The sequence below is a fragment of the Neomonachus schauinslandi genome, chromosome 8, assembly GCF_002201575.2.
Source record: "Neomonachus schauinslandi chromosome 8, ASM220157v2, whole genome shotgun sequence".
In the NCBI taxonomy this organism is placed as follows: Eukaryota; Metazoa; Chordata; class Mammalia; order Carnivora; family Phocidae; genus Neomonachus; species Neomonachus schauinslandi.
In genome coordinates this window covers 58564610-58580649 of record NC_058410.1, presented here as the reverse complement: position 1 = coordinate 58580649, position 16040 = coordinate 58564610, and the positions used below count along the sequence as shown (strand labels likewise).

At 37.4% G+C, this 16040-nt stretch overlaps 1 protein-coding gene across 2 annotated transcripts in view; it reads left to right on the top strand.

Annotated features, from left to right (window-relative positions):
• The window catches only part of GRIK2 (glutamate ionotropic receptor kainate type subunit 2), a 666284-nt gene that overhangs the window by 188664 nt on the left and 461580 nt on the right, over window positions 1-16040 (top strand). The gene's annotated exons all lie outside the window — the stretch shown is intronic.

Genomic DNA, 16040 nt, shown 5'->3' with positions numbered 1-16040 from the left:
GATCTTATCTAATCCTTGTGACTTTAAATACCATCTATAATCTGATAACTCCCAAATTTGTATCTCAATGTTTGGCTCTCTCCTCCGAAATGTACATTCTTACACCCAGCTCATACTGAAATCCTGATTTTATCCCCCCCCAACAAACCTGTTTTTTATAATTTTCCCTGAGTCAGCAAATGGCAACTCCATTCCCGCCAGTTGCACAGGCCATCACATTTGGAAATCATTTTTAAATCTTCTTTTCCCTTACGCTGCCTATGTGATCTGTCAGCCGAATCTGTCAACTCTACCTTTAAATTATATCCATAATCTGAGCACTTGTCCCCATTTCTACTGCTACTTTCCTGGTCTAAGCCACATCATCTCTCACCTTGGTTGTTAACAGGAGCTTCCCACTAGCATCTATTTTTGGCCCCATTTAGTTTCTTTTGAATGTAACAAAGTGATTCTTGTGAGTAAAATCATAACAGTCTAATGCTGGGAAAAACCAAAACCCTTACCACCACTTCTAAGGCCCTATCTGAACCCCCCACCTACTACACTGACCTCCCTGTTCTTGGCTCCTCCTACACTCTTTTTTCCCCTCCTTCTGCCTCCATGACCTCCTTGCTCTTTTTTGGACATGTCAGGCATGCTTCTGCCTCTGAGTGTTTGCACTTTCCTATTTCCTCTACCTGGAATGCTCTTCCTTCAGATAGAACCCCCTTCCACTTCCCCCCATCACGTCTGGGCACAAAGGTCACCTTCTCAGTGAGCAGTTCCCTGGCCACTCTATTAAAATTACCACCTAACTCCTAGCACTCTGAATTTTCTTCCCTGCTTTATTTTTCTCCATAACAATAACCATCACTCTCATACTACCTATTTACTTACCTGCCTATTTTCTCCAATAGAATGTAACTTCCAAGAGAGGAGGGATTTTTGCCTCTTTTGCTCACTGCTGTATCCACAGAGCTTACAGTAGTGCCTGGTACATATTAGGTGTGTAATAAACATTTGTTGTCTGGTTGAATGAATTTATTCTGTAAGGATTTCCTGAGAACTGAATATATAGCATTGGATTAGGTGGTGCTTAGGATAAAGAGGGGATAAAAATTCTCCATACCTTCAAGAAAATTAAAATTAAGTTAGGAAATGAAGTAAACAAATATCTGCAGGATAACCCAGGATATAAGTGGCATAAAAATTAGAAGTAAATGCTAAGGGAAATAAGGTGGGCTTCTTTGAGAAATTGGCCTTTAAGAATGGACCCTAAATATATAATTGGATTTCAACCAGGAGAGATGAAATGAGAATTGGAAGATTGATAAAACAAAAGCAATAGGAAGGAAACCTATGTAGAAATGGAAAAGGTAGGTTATGTAGAGAGAAGAGTATCCATTTCAGTTTGGGAAGAGTATGGATCATACACATAAAGGGAGTAGAAGATATTGCTTATGTATGATGGACACTCCTTCACATATAGTTCCTGATAAATGGAAGCTTCTGTGCACCCATTCCTTAAGCAGGGGAAACTATTTGGTTTCCACGTTACTCACCCCCTTTTCTAACCTCTCCTTTGTCCATAGCCAATAAAATCAGTAGTGGGCAGAGGCCTATGAATTGCCAGGTGTGGAAAGCCTGAATTCTGCTGCTTTGCTCTACATCAGGAAATATTTTCTTAGCATTAGGAGACAATAGCAAAACTAACATTTTAAAAATGCCACAAGAAACCTAGATACAGGGAAACTGCTTAAACAAAATCTGGAAAAACGAAGTCAAAGAGAGGATTCATTTGTCTTTGGCAAGTGAATCAGCATCAAAGTTACTGCTGGCCACTTCTGCACTGCACTGTTGCTTAAGTTTTTTAGTATTTTAAAAGAAAATAGCAGAAAAAATTGATATCAGCATAATCATCTAATGTTATAGTAATGTTACCTAGAAGACAGGGAGAAAGAACTGACATAACGGATCATGTAACAAGACATTCGCAACCATCGGATGCAATAATTATCTATAAACATATGCACACATATGGCAGAAGTTGCAAAAATGCAAGATTATGCGACGTGGCATTTAGTTACATGCTGAAATTCCAATAAATGGGGTTCTTACTACAGGAAGGAGGATTATTATCAGTAAACCAACATTTTCATTTTCCTGAGCTCTGAGTAAGGATCTTTTTTTCATTTGAAAAGTAAAGTAGAGGACTCCTCCGCACTTGCTTCTCAGCTATGTGAATAATTGAACAAGTTTATAGTAATGTGCTGAAAACCCTCAGTCATTATTATAATCTAAAAATTTGAGCTTTTTCAAAAGTAATTAACATTAATAAATTACTAAAATCTTTGAATCTCAGAAATTTGCCCAATAATTACTATTGCATTTTTCAAAATAACTTGTTGATTCTGGGACAATGTATTTAACTCCAAACAGTTTTTTATAAAATTAATTTTAAAATGTAAAAATTGTATATATGTATTTACAGATGTATGTGAATATGTGTGTATGTATGTTGAATGTGTAAGAATGTGAGTCTGCTGGTCTATTATGATAAAATGATTTCATGAATTTATTCATTCAATCATTTAATCATTCAACAAATAGTGTCTACAGTGTCCCAGGTACTGCTAGCATATAATGATGAGTAAATTACACACCCTAATCTCAACCAACTTATACTCTAAAGGAGGTACAATACAATTAAGAGACAAATACAATATAATGAGGTAAATATTATATAGTATACTCCATTTGCAGTAAGAATACACATGGGTGGTGTTTGATGTTAAGAACTAGTGAATTGGGTTCTCAGGCAGAGAGTATAAATGACCAGATCCAGTCATGTTGTGGACCAAACTAACATAAACTTTTGCCTCCACAAACAAAAACTGATAAATAACTTTTAAACAAAAAAGAAGTCTTTTTTTTTTAAATTAAAAAATAAAATTAAGGGGGGGAGGGAAGCAGGCACTTGAAACCAAAGCAGTAACAATGTTGTTGCTGTAATAACGCAGTGCAGGGTTTTGGGGTTGGGGTTTGGGACATTAGGCCTGAAGCTAGGCCCTTGCAGCTAGGCACTTGGGCTTTAATTCCCACTCAAGAATAGGAAACAATAGGTCAGAACAGAGCATGAATTTGAAGCTGAGATCTCCGCATAAAGCTATAAGCTATAATCTGGAAAGGCTGAATCTTTCATGGATCAGGAACTAAAATCTCTACCTACAAGGTCACAGAAAGAAGTAAAAGGCATAATGCTGCCCAGGGCTCTGAATGGGAAACAAAACAAAACCAAACAAAGCAAGAAAGAAAGAAAGAAGAAAAAACATGTTTCTATAAGAAATCAAAGTTCAAAACTTGTTTCATGTAGAGTATGATATACAAATTTCACTCTTTTCATAGTACAGGGATCTCTAAGTAGACACTGTAACATAAAAATTGATCTTAGGACAGTGAAATCCTTTGGACATCTGGCAGAAGAAAATGCAAATGCAAAACTGCTCTGAAGGAATACTTCCAGCCCAGCTGTACACAGAGTCCCATAGAGAAAAACAATTCCCAGTCAGGGTGAGCCCTACCCCCACCCCACACCATAACAAAAGTCATCCAACTTGAGAGTTAGAAATCACAAAAAATAAGACAGTCAGGATCCCTGAGAACTTGATTTAATAAGACAGTCTGAAAAAAGACTGTAACATATGAATATAGGCTTAATGATGAGAAGAATCTTGGTGTCTGTTATATATTTTTTTCCAAAGATTTTATTTATTTACTGGGGGGAGCACAAGCAGGGAGAGGGGACAGATGAAGAAGCAGACTCCCTGCTGAGCAGGGACCCCCCCCCACCCCCACGGGCTTGATCACAGGACCCTGGGATCATGACCTGAGCTGAAGGCAGATACTTACCCAACTGAGCCACTCAGGTGCCCCATTGTTGTCTTTTATATTTGCTGTGTATCCACTGTGCTGAGGATAATTTTAGAATTTGTTGAATGGACTAATATATTTAAGACAAAGAGTTTCAAAGAGAAATAGAATTTATTAAAAAATAAAAAATAAGGGGCACCTAGGTGGCTCAATCTGTTGACATCCGCCTCTTGATTTCAGCTCAGGTCATGATTTCAAGGTCGTGAGATGGAGCCCCATCATGCTCCTCACTCAGCGGGGAGTCTGCTTGAAATTCTCTCCCTCCCTCTCCACCCATCCCCCAGCTCGTGCATGTGTGCACATTTGCGTACACTCTCTCAAAAAAATAAATACATACATACATAAATATCTTTAAAAAACAGACAAGACAAAAAATGAACAAGCAAAATTGGAAAAAATAACTAAGTGTTCTAGAAATTAAAATTATAGATATCAAAATTTAAAAACATAAGATTAGGGTTATAGGGCAAATTTAAAGATAATTAAAATTTTCTTTAAATTTCCCATGCCCAAGAAAAAAAATCTGGGGGCAATTCCCCAAATGTGGCACAAGTGAAGAAGAGACAGAAGATATGGGAAAAAAATTAAAGATATGGAGAATGAAATGACAGAATTTACCCACCTATTCATCTGAAATAGGATTTCCGGAAGGAGCTGAGAAAATGAGGAAGAAGTAATACTTAAGGAGCTAATGATTGAGAAATTTCCAGAATTAATGAAATATATTAACCCTCAGATTGAAAACCACAGTGAGTTTTGAGCACATAAAAGTCAATGTATAAATATTATAAACAAATGAATTATAACTACTTGAACAATAGATTTTAAAAGCAATATTGGAGGCTAGAAAACAAGACAATGGTATCTTCAAAGTGCTGAGAGGAAATAATTGGCAGACTAGAATCCTAAATTAGAATTGCTAAATTGTTGATGAAAATTGAGGTTAAAATGAGGACATTTTCAGAAAAACAAATACGGCAGAGGTTTCTATGCACAGCCACTCTCTGAACTACTAAAGAATGTACTTAACAAAGGAGAAATTGAAACCAGGTAGAAAAAATGCGAGACATCATGAACAAGGGTGAGCAAAGAATTAGTAAGCATATAGCAAATGTTAATAATTAGCTCTAAAAATAACTTTGGGGCAGATAAAATGAAGATGGAAATAAAATACAAGAGTATTGTCAGGGAAGATCTGTACACAAGCATTCTCAGGTCTTTGTGCTAGGGAGGAGAGTAGAAATTTCATTAACGTTCTGTTTCATTAGGCTAAATATGAATGCAACTTAAAATATAAAAGTAATCAGAATATAAATGGATACAACTTTGAAGCTGATAGAAGAACAATGGGGGAATTAAAAATTGATCAGGTCATTGATAAGAAAAAAAAAAGGTACAAAAAGTATAAATTAAAAGCAAAAAATACAATCTAAGCACACAAAGCTCTAGATGTCAATACCTGAAAACCAGGGAAAGCCAGGGAAAGCTCCCATTGGGAGCTACAAATAGATCAAGGTGGCTGAAGAGGTGACAGGCTGAGGTGTGCAGGGGGAAAAGAATTAGGGTGTAATGCAAGATGAGGCTAGAAAGGAGATCAGGAGCCACAAAAAAATCATCTTATTTCATACCAGAAGCGGCGAAAGTGTTTTAAGAGAAGCGGAGCAGCGAGACTTACGTGCACTGGAAGATCAACGCTGCCATGTCCAACAACATAGATGGACCTTGAAGGCATTATGCTAAGTGAGATGAACCAGACAGAGAAGGACAAATCCTGTATGATCTTACTAATATGTCAAATGTAAAAAAGCAGATCTCATAGAAACAGTGTAGGATGGTAGTTACCAGAGGCTGGGGGCAGGGGAATGCGGGAAATGTTAAATGGTATAACGGCACGACCAGAACACGGATTAGTTCTGGAGATCTAATGCACAGCATAGTTATTGTAGTCAGTAATACTTATTATAAACTTCAAAGTTGCTAAGAGACCAGATCTTTAATGTTCCCACCACACACACACACACACACACACACACAAATTATAATTATGTAACGTGGTAGAGGTGTTGGCTAAGGCTATTGTGGTAATCATATCATAATATATAAATGTATCATATCAAAAGTTGTACACCTTAAACTCATACAGTGTTTTATGTCAATTATATCTCAGTAAAAAAAAAAAAAAAGGAAAGATGATTTTGCCTGCAGTGAACAGTATGAGGGAAAGACAGACTTGACACAAGAACAGCAGTTAGGCTAATGAAACACAAATGGCATGACATAAGATGGTGGCAGTGGGAACAAAGGCAGTGACAGACTGGAGAAACAAAACTGAAAAATTGATATGATTTAGAAAAGTGTACGAGTGGTGAAGGGGAAGAGAAATAGATGAAAACAAGGTTTCTGGCTTGGATATTGGAGTGGTGAGGAAGGCTGAGATTCACCGAGACACTGAACAGGTAATAGTTTTAATGGTGGTGAAGTTGTCCGAAGCTTGAGAGAGCCCATGTTGGGAGTATTTGCACTGCAGAAATTGGCAAAAGATACATTCAGGTTTGGTTTTTTATTTTTGAGTGCTAGTTTACCAGCATATAACAGATTTAGATGTTGGTGTTAGAAGTACCAATTGGACATCCAAATAGTAATGTTTAGTAAATAATAGATTGAATGTGTCTGGAGCTCAGGAGGAAAGTAGTTTGGAGACAGAAAATTTGGTCTGAGGCATTTTGGGTAACTGAGTTATTTATTTACTAACTCAATTTGTTTACATACTTGAGAGAATATTCATAATAACCTGGATAATAACTTTTTAATATTCTTTTTTTTTAAAGATTTTTTATTTATTCATTTGAGACACAGAGATAGAGAGAGAGAGCATGAGCAGGGAGAGAGGCAGAGGGAGAGGGAGAAGCAGGCTCCCCACTGAGCCAGGAGCCTGATGTGGGGCTCGATCCCAGGACCCTGGGATCATGACCCCAGCCGAAGGCAGACGCTTAACCATTTGAGCCACCCAGGCGCCCCTAACTTTTTAATATTCTTAAGTACTTCAGAAAGATGGACTGATTTTTGCCTGGCTTTGAAGTTTATATTGTATGTAGAACTAAATGTGCTTTTCTGTCTATATAACATACTCAGGATGCATTTGGGCATCATTCTTCATTTTTAAAACATAGTGTATTTGAAAAAGCTCTGGTTCGTTTTTCCTCAGTTTGTGCTTCTGTTTCTTATTATCTCATTTAACAAAGTTAATTCTATGACTGACTGCACCAGCTGTCAGTTTATTTTCTCTCAGGTCTAAATCCACCCTTCTTTTCCCCTCTTTTGACATACTGGAGCTGGACCCTAGAGACGTTTCTCCTTTGTCAGATGACTCAATGTTAGGTTTTGTCAACAGAGGACCCTGGAGGGCAGTGTAAGTTATAGCAGAGGAAAGGGCTTCTCTTTCTAGTTCTGGTGTGACTCTTCCTCCTCTTAGCTTGTGGGGATAGGTAGGTAAGAACCCTGTGGTGCTGGCCCTTCAGGAAGTTTCTCCACTCAACTCCTAGAGACTTTCTGCAGCACCCAAACAGTTGCGGACTGACCCCAGACCACGCCACCCAGCAGGTAGCTCCCTGTGTACCAGCTCCAGGCCACAGTGCTCCAGTAAACCCTGAAGGCAACCCAGAGGGGGGACTTTCAGTGAACCAGCTCTGAGCCAGGATACCTGGGAAAAGATTTTGGCCATCCAGTGGGCTCCTGTCAAACCCTTCGCAACAAAGTTTGAATATTAGCTTTGTGGGAAGGGGATGGGAGAATGTAAAATTTGGCCCTTTCCTAGGTTTTCCCTGTTAGCCCTAGAGAATGAACTTTCTCTCTGAATTTGCTATTCCTGTAGTTTTTAAAGAATTGTTTTACCCCTTTTAGACATTAACTACTTTTTACGAGTTAATAGTCCTTTATACTAAAAATTTTCCTGTTTAAATTATTAGTATAGTTTGTGTCCTTTCACTGGACCCTGACTAATAAATGGACTACAGAAGTTAATTGGAAAGCAGAAATTTTCCTAAGCAGAGAAATAAAACATTATCCTTTTGTAGGAAACAAAGATGATGATCTGACATCTGTTAAAATAATGGTGCCTTCACATGACATTTTTGCTGACCTTCATTTTTTAAAAAATTGTACTTTCAGAATTCTTTATCAGGTTCTATATCTGACTTTTGGATGTGGCATTGATTTCAGAAGCAATGGTCGATCTTTTTTTCCAGCTAAGATGCCTTTTAATTCTTCCACTTAAGTCTACATAGAGTTCATCTCTGTAACTTAGATTTTCTGTAATACAACTTAGTACTTCTCTCTCTCCTTTTATACTCTTCTAATGCTAGTCATCCTTTGTGGTATAGCTCATGCTATGGGGCCACCAATCTTTCTAGGCTTATCTACCCCTCCCCTTCTCATGCAGATCATCTGCTACTCCTTTAGGTGCCAACTCCAATCTTAAGATCCATCTCATATTCAAATTATTTGAAGATTCTTGTTTTGTTATTTTCCTGATAACTATAACCAAACATTAAATATTCCTTTCTTGAAATTCTGTGGAATTTTGCATTTCACTCATAGGGAATTTTTTTCTCCTCCTAATATTATTTTTTTCTTTTTTCTTTTAAAGATTTTATTTATTTATTTGACAGAGAGAGAGAGACAGTGAGAGAGGGAACACAAGCAGGGGGAGTGGGAGAGGGAGATGCAGGCTTCCCGCCCAGCAGAGAGCCCGACGCGGGGCTCGATCCCAGGACCCTGGGATCATGACCTGAGCCGAAGGCAGACATCTAATGACTGAGACACCCAGGCGCCCAATATATTTTTTTTCTGTACTTTAAAAAACATTTTAACAACTGATTTTGATAAGAAAGATATATAATAGATACTTGTTAAAATATAAGAAATGGATTAACAGTGAAGCAAGGGGATGGGAATGACTGTAAACTAAACATGATAAGTTACCTTAATTGAGCATTAAATTTACCTAAGAGGTCCTGGTTGGTGAACAAAAAAGGCAACATGAGATGAGCTTTGTGTTCATTTGTGTTTATTTCATATTTTTGGTCAGAGGTTGGGTTCTTTGGGAAGGAGACAAATGTATATTTGCATGTAGTAAGTTCTATAGAAAAAATAAGAGAGAAGTGGGATTGTGCAAAGAGAGAAATTTGGCTGCACTGGAGTCACAAGAAGGACTCAGCTGACCCCTCGGGGGTGCTGTGAAGCTTAGGTAAACTTCAGAGACACCCCAGGTTGGGGAGAGGCGCTGGGACCTTGTTTGCTGGCATTGATGAGGTCTTAGATGTGATGTGCCCTGAGAAAGAGATGAGAATGATATTGGGGGAGGGACTCTTCAGCAGGACTACTCCTGGGAAGGCCAGCAGACAACCTTCCTAACAACTGAGGGAATTAATCCTTCAGTCTTGAAAAGGGATCTGGGAGGCACAGGACAGAATTGCTAATATCTCATATTTTTTGCTTTTCATAGACAAGAACTATATCACCTCTCTTTAGTAGGAAGAACTGAACTTTGCGGAATTGTCCAATAAATTTGTAGATCAAAGCAAAACCATATGCATGACCCTGGGGTGTGGTATGGAGGGAAGATTAAAACATGGTGTCAGTATTTACCAGCAGTTAGTGTCTAAATGGAAGACCCCCCCACAAAAAAAAAAAGTTTAAAAAAGGAAACTGTATAAATGAAAAGAAAATATAAGTAACAGTTTGATGCAACAGTAGAACAGATGCCACAAGGAATTATATTACATGATTAATTGCCAAATGAGCCATGTTAAATCTATGCTGGAACAAATAAAAATAAATTACCAAATTAATGATACAGGCAATAGTTGTTGCAAGAGTTTAGTTGGAGTGGAAAGTAAGGAAAACTGAGCAGTGGGAAATAAGGCTGAAATGCTTCCAAAGAAGGAATTTAAACTATTTCTTCCCAAATTCTATGAGTGTTTGAAGGTGTTGACAAAACGATCAGGAAAACTTGGTAAGAACTTTTTGGGAGTGGTAGCAATGGATTAGAGTAAGAAGAGACTGGAGGAATGTCGGGCCCTGATAGACAATTTCCAGAGTCTAGGTGAGGTGGCAGGGGTGATGATGGAAGGAAGCAACCTCCTCTATAAAGATATCTCTAACTCTCTGCTCCATGCTGATTCCTCCCCCTCGTATCTACCACAGGCCTCACTTCTTTACACATTTTGGTCTCTGATAATTTACTATCGTGTAGTCAGCATAAAAATAATAATTAAGAGTTGTATAATTATTTCCATTTTACAGATTGCTTTCACTGCTCATCTGAGTCCTCCAAGCATACAAGGAGCTGGGCAGGACAGGAATTTTTATCATCATTTTTAGATATGAAAGCAAAAGCCCAGTTGCATAATGTTATTATTCCCTTATTATAACTTCTTCAAGCTACGGAGTTTATTTCTATCCTTATAGAACCTAGAATAGTGCCTTGAATATGAAAAGCGGTCAACAAATTTTAGTGGGATGAGTGGGAGCTTATATTTGAGCTCAATCTCATAAAATTAGGTGTTATAGATTATGCTGCCAACAGGAGACTCCAAGTAATATTAGAGTTGACTTTTTCATTTTTTTCTTCTGAATGAGCAAGATTTAGTTTTTGAATAGATGACAGCTTCATATGTTACTGTAGGTGTAATATCATATTTGGGGGACCTTTGTCTCATGCTATTGAAAAATGTTACAGAATTTTCCGATGGAATGTGTTATAAGTATTTCTCTAAAATGAATATACCCCCAGTGAAAAATGTATGTATATTTGGACATACCAACATAACCTGAACCAAATCACAGGGAAAAAAAATATATAGAAGAGTAAAATGATGAGATGTTGGGTGTTGGATAACACATTAAGTTCACAATTTTTTATAATCACAGTAGGTGATTTTCTTCATTCAGTATGTCATTACTTGTGTTGAATCACAGACCTGTACCTCTGAAACAAATAATACATTGTATGTTAAAAAAAAAAAAAAAGATAGTAGGAAGGGAAAAATGAAGGGGGAGAATGGAGGGGGAGACAAACCATGAGAGACTATGGACTCTGAGAAACAAACTGAGAGTTCTAGAGGGGAGGGGGGAGGGGGGATTGGTTAGCCTGGTGATGGGTATTAAGGAGGGCACGTACTGCATGGAGCACTGGGTGTTGTACGAAAACAATGAATCGTGGATCACTGCGTCGAAAACTGATGATGTATTGTATGGTGATTAACATAACATAATAAAATAAAATTTAAAGGGGCGCCTTGGTGGCTCAGATGGTTAAGTGTCTGCCTTCGGCTCGGGTCCTGATCCTGGGGTCCTGGGATCAAGCCCCACATCGGGCTCCTGGCTCGGTGGGAAGCCTGCTTCTCCCTCTCCCTCTGCCTCTCCCCCTGCTTATGCTCTCTCTCTCTCTGTATCTCTGTGTCTCAAATGAATAAATAAAATCTTTAAAAAAATAAATAAAATTTAAAAAAGAAAAAAAGATACCTTGAAAAGGAAAAGTTTTCCATAATAATTTAGTATATAATAGAAGCAGCATTAAAATGTAGAAACAAATACTGGAATGAACTCTAATGTTCCAGTTTTCCCAGTAATTTTTTTTTAATGATGGGAAAGTTGAAGGGGGCTTGAGTAGATGATCTCTGAATTTTCTTTCAGATATTAAATATGTTTATTCATTTTTTGTCTAGTATTTAATGTGTAACTGTTACTGGAGACACAACAGAGAATTAAAAAGACATTTGTGCTCCTGGATCTTATATACCACTATCATGTATTTGACAGGTTGTTGTATCACAACTTGGAGTAGATAGAGCTTGTATCACACAAAATGCATGTTTATTTCAAAGAAAGCAGAACTAAAAAAAAAAAAATTGGCCTGAGGTTGTAAAATATAGCCTATGTTTGAGGAAAAGTTAGTAATGTATTTTACTTGGGTACTAGTGGAATTTTTAGTGTCAGAAACCATGTGAGAAAAGAGTTTCAATAAAGATATGACAAAATCCAATTCCAAAGAGATCTTAAGGAGGAAGAAAACAGCAAACTGATTATCAGTTGGTCCTTGGTGACTTCCAAGTAAAATTCAAAGCCAGATTGAAGGAATTTATGGTGTGGGTGGGTGGTAATAAAGTAGAGGCAGTGACATATGGGTAATGTTTAAAGAAATATTTGTAGTTTAAAAACATGGGTAAAGGTAGATAGGGTGGTGAATTACAGGGAATAAGAATTGGAGGAATGTTTTTATGTTGATTTTAAGGGAGAACATTAGTAGACAAGCATATGGGAATAAGTTTGGGCAGGGTAATGAAGTCTGGAAGCTATTGGATCAGGGCAGAGTTGGGTGATTAAGCTTGAAGAACATAGAAGTGAAAGAAGGAGGGAAGTATAGATACAGAGAAACTTCAAGTTGAATATTCAGACTTTCCAAAATCCTGAAAAGTTTGTAATGGTTACTTTAAAGAACATGATGGGGAGTCAAAAACATGGAAACAAAAGGGAAAAAGAAAGGAAGCTCAAGAGAGTGAGAAGATAAGCCACAGACTGAGAGAAAATATTTACAAAAGACACATCTGATAAAGGACTGTTTCCAAAATATAAAAAGAACTCTTAAAACTTAACAATAAGAAAACAACTAGATTAAAAAAGGCGTCAAAGACTTTAATGGATACCTCACCAAAGAAAATATGCAGCTGTCAAGTATGAAACGTTCTTTCACATAATATATCATCAGAGAAATGCAAATTAAAACAACAATGAGGTATCACAACATACTGATTAGAATGGCCAAAATCCAGAACATTGACAGCACCAAATGCTGGTGACGATGTGGAACAGTGGAAACTCAGATTCATTGCTGATGGAAATGCAAAAGGTACAGCCACTTTGAAAGACAGTTTGATGGTTTCTTACAGAACTCAACATACTCTTAGTACATAATCCAGCGTTCACACTCCCTGGTATTTACCCAAAGAGGTTGAGAATTTATGTCTACACAAAAACTTGGACTTGGATAATTATAGCAGCTTTATTCACAATTGTCACAACTTGGAAGCAACCAAGATGCCCTTCAGTAGGTACAATAAATGTACAATAAACCATGGTACATCTGGACAATGGAATATTTGTCAGTGTTAAAAAGAAATGGCCTATCAAGCCATGAAGAGACATGGAGGCAACTCAAATATCTATTTACTAAATGACAGAAGCCAATCTGAAAAGCCTACATACAGTTTCATTTCAATTATATGACATTCTGGAATGGGCAAAACTATGACAGTAAAAATATACTGGTTTCCAGGGGTGGGGGGCAGGGAAGGATAAGTAGGTGGAACACAGGATTTTTAGAAGCAGTGAAAGTATTCTGTATGATATTGTAATGATGGATTTATGTCATTACACATTTGTTCAAACTCTTGTACAACCAAAAGTGAATACTAATGTGAATGATGGAGTTTGAGTGATTTTGATGTGTCAGTGAAGGCTTATCAATTATAAAAAAAAGTACCACTCTGGTAAGGGATGTTAATAATGGGAGAGGCTGTGCATGTATGGGGACAGGAGGGATATGGAAGATATCTGTACCTTCCTTTCAAATTTGCTGTGAACCTAAAACTGCTCTAAAAGTAGTTTTTAAATATAATGACAAAATAATAATAGTAGGCACTCAGTAAATGCATGTTCTTTAAAAAAAAAAAAACTAGGAGGAAGGAAGGAAAAGAGAGAGGGAGAAGGGAGAGAGGAGAGAGGGAGAAGGGAGAGAGAAGAGAGGTGGGAGATGGAGGAAAGATAGAAGGCAAGAAGTCAGGAGGTTGGGAGGGTGATGGTCCAGGTCAAAGGTAAGCAAACTTTTTCTGTAAAGAGCCAGGGAGTAAATATTGTAGAATTTGAGTGCCATGAACCCTGCTGCAATTATCTCACTCTGCTTTGTAGCACAAAAACAGTTTTAGACAATATATAAGCCAATGGGTTTTATTTTGTTCCAATAAAACTTTATTTACAAAACTAGGTGGCTGGTCAGATTTGACCTAAGGGACTAGTTTGCTGACACCTGATCCAGATGATGCCAGAATCTATTTGGTTACAGATAAACGAAACTAGAGTGGATTTATGACATTCCTAAATGTAAGAACAGGCATTATGTACACACACACACACATAGACATATACATATGCATATGTATATATGTAAATATTTATATGTATGTGTGTATATATTTTCATACATATATACACATACCAGAAGTCATCCAAAATCTCTAACTTCTTGAACGTAAGATCAGCCTGTCACAGACCCAATTTTTCTGGGCCTTATGTTCTCTTGGTCATTTCTGGTTTTGATTTTTTGTTTCTACTGATATTTTCCTCTGTGTTTTGCACCCCTTTCTCTACCTCTGCCCCAGGGTTAGCCTAACTATGATTTACAACTTCTTGTCCTTATTTCCCCATACCTCGACTCCAAACCACAAATATAAAAATGTTGTATGGAACACTACATTTCTTTTACTAAAGGTATGTGGATCTCCAAGAGTCATCACTTCATGAATTATGTAGCAAACAACTTCAAACTTTACACTGATTTTCAGACATTCACATTCTTACAAGGCTTTTCGGTCATCACGTCACCAGGAGATTCTCAGGTCAGTGGTTAACTGACCCACACAGAATTAGCTTTTAAACTGGTGTTTATTTTTCTGTCTGTGTCCTTTTCTTTTTCCCACTCCCAGGCAAAATAACTGAATGAAAAATGTGTCACAGAGAGAGATTCAGTTATCTTTTTCATTATTTTCATTTCTACCAACACCCTTCTTCTAGAAACTCACCTTTTTACCTAAGAGGCCTAATTTGTTCTAAGCAATATCAGTTTTTTTTTTTTTTTTTTCACTAGGGTCTGGATTGCTAGATCATCTCATTTATGTCACTCTGTGTGATTTCAACTCTGTATGGTTGGTATTGTCCTTTCCACTTAAAGAGATGACAGAAAGAATTGAGGAGGGTCAAGAGATACAGTCAAAATGAAGAGCAAAAGCAGGTTCTTTAGGAATGAGTGAGGTGATTTAGAATTCGGTGTCTTTGGGAGGTGGACTTGATAATATTCTAGGTTAAGATGAGAGATAATTAATAACACCTGATTCACCTTCTACCACCTTCCCATAAAAGTAATCAGAGAAACCCTTGAATAGAGGCAATATTTTAACTACATGGGGAGATAGGAACAATAATTAAGGCTGTTCTAGATCCCAGGAAACATTTCTTTAATAAAAATGCAGGTGATCCCTGAGATAGTATAGCCAAAGTGAATAACTAAAAAAAAATGTCTTTATGTAAGTTTGAACAAATCCCTATCTGCACTTTCATGTTGACTTCAGTATATGTAAAAAAGACAATGGTTGGATCACTATCATTTAAGCCGGCCAGTAGTAAATCCTGAATCAGAATATAAGCCCATTGGAATGTAAACCACATGAGCAAAGATTTTTCTTACAGTGCTCTATTCCCTGACACTAAGTAGATCCTGCATCCTCATTTATTGAATTATTTAATTTAGAGCATCCTCAATTCTCAAACAATTGTGAGTTATTGGTATCTATTTTGTTAGAAGCGTCAGGAAGCATTCTAAGTTAGCTTCCAGTCTCAGAGTGAGTTTGGTTCCTGCATGATTTCCATGCATGTCCTGCATGCTGTTCCCTTGGCAATCATTATAGCAAGGGTTTTCCATATCATAGCAAGGATTTTCTTTTTTTTAGTATGAATTGTTAAAGAGCTTTTCGATAGAGCATTGAAGTCAAACCAAGATGTCACTGGGGCCACTTGACCCTTCCCAGTCCTTTGACGATCCTTTGGCAGCAGTGAGGTTGGCATTTTACCCAATCACCTGTGGCTGTAATTGTTTCCTCTGAATTCTTCAATCTCAGTAAGCGCTTGCAGCTGTTTTCACATCCCTCAAAATATGAAACAAAGTCTCTACTCCTTGATTTCCCCAAATACCATCCACCCAAAGACATGAAGTAGGACAGAATTTACTGAGTGGTTGTATGGCTAGAACACATGTAGTAACTTTTAAATTCAATTGAATACTAAACCTATCTAGTTTCAAA